Source organism: Octopus bimaculoides, chromosome 22 (assembly GCF_001194135.2).
Source record: "Octopus bimaculoides isolate UCB-OBI-ISO-001 chromosome 22, ASM119413v2, whole genome shotgun sequence".
Taxonomy (NCBI): domain Eukaryota; kingdom Metazoa; phylum Mollusca; class Cephalopoda; order Octopoda; family Octopodidae; genus Octopus; species Octopus bimaculoides.
In genome coordinates, this window is record NC_069002.1 from 16,687,190 (window position 1) to 16,688,003 (window position 814).

The following is an 814-nucleotide window of genomic DNA, read 5'->3' on the forward strand; positions in this document are numbered from 1 at the left end:
TGTGAGTGATTATTGAGCGAAAACACCTAAAAGTCCCACGAGGCTCCGGCAGGGGATGGTGGCGAATCCTGCTGTACTCTTTCGCCACAACTTTCTCTCGCTCTTTCTTCCTGTTTCTGTTGTGCCTGTACTTCAAAGGGTCAGCCTTGTCACACTGTGTCATGCTGAATGTCCCCGAGAACTACGTTAAGGGTACACGTGTCTGTGGAGTGTTCTGCCACTTGCACGTTAATTTCATGAGCAGGCTGTTCCGTTGATCGGATCAGCTGGAACCCTCGACGTCGTAAGCGACGGAGTGCCAACAACAATTGTTTCGCCTGTATGAAGTTATGAAAGTTGTTGTCAAATCATGCTGAGCTTAAGAGTAGAGTGTAGAACCTATATAATGTGCTTCAATCTCTTAAGTAACGTGTCGCACTTTTGGGCGCATATTTAGGATTTCATTACATACATACATACATTGCTTCTCAACCAAATGATTCCGTGTTCAGTCAAACTGCGTGGCACCTTGGGCAAGTGTCTTCTACTATAGCCTCGGGCCGACCAAAGCCTTGTGAGTGGATTGGGTAGCCGGAAACCGAAATATGTACATATTTATGAGTGTGTGTGTGTCATTGTGTCTGTGTTAGTCCCCTCACTGTCGCTTTACGACCGATTTTGATGTGTTTATGCCCCCGTAGCTTAGCGGTTTGGCAAAAAGACCGACAGAATAAGTAAGAAGCTTTTGTTCGACTAAAATTCGCCGCATGGCCACTGTCAAATGACTGAAACAAGTAAAAGAAAAGAATTAAAGAATCTATACATAAATACATAC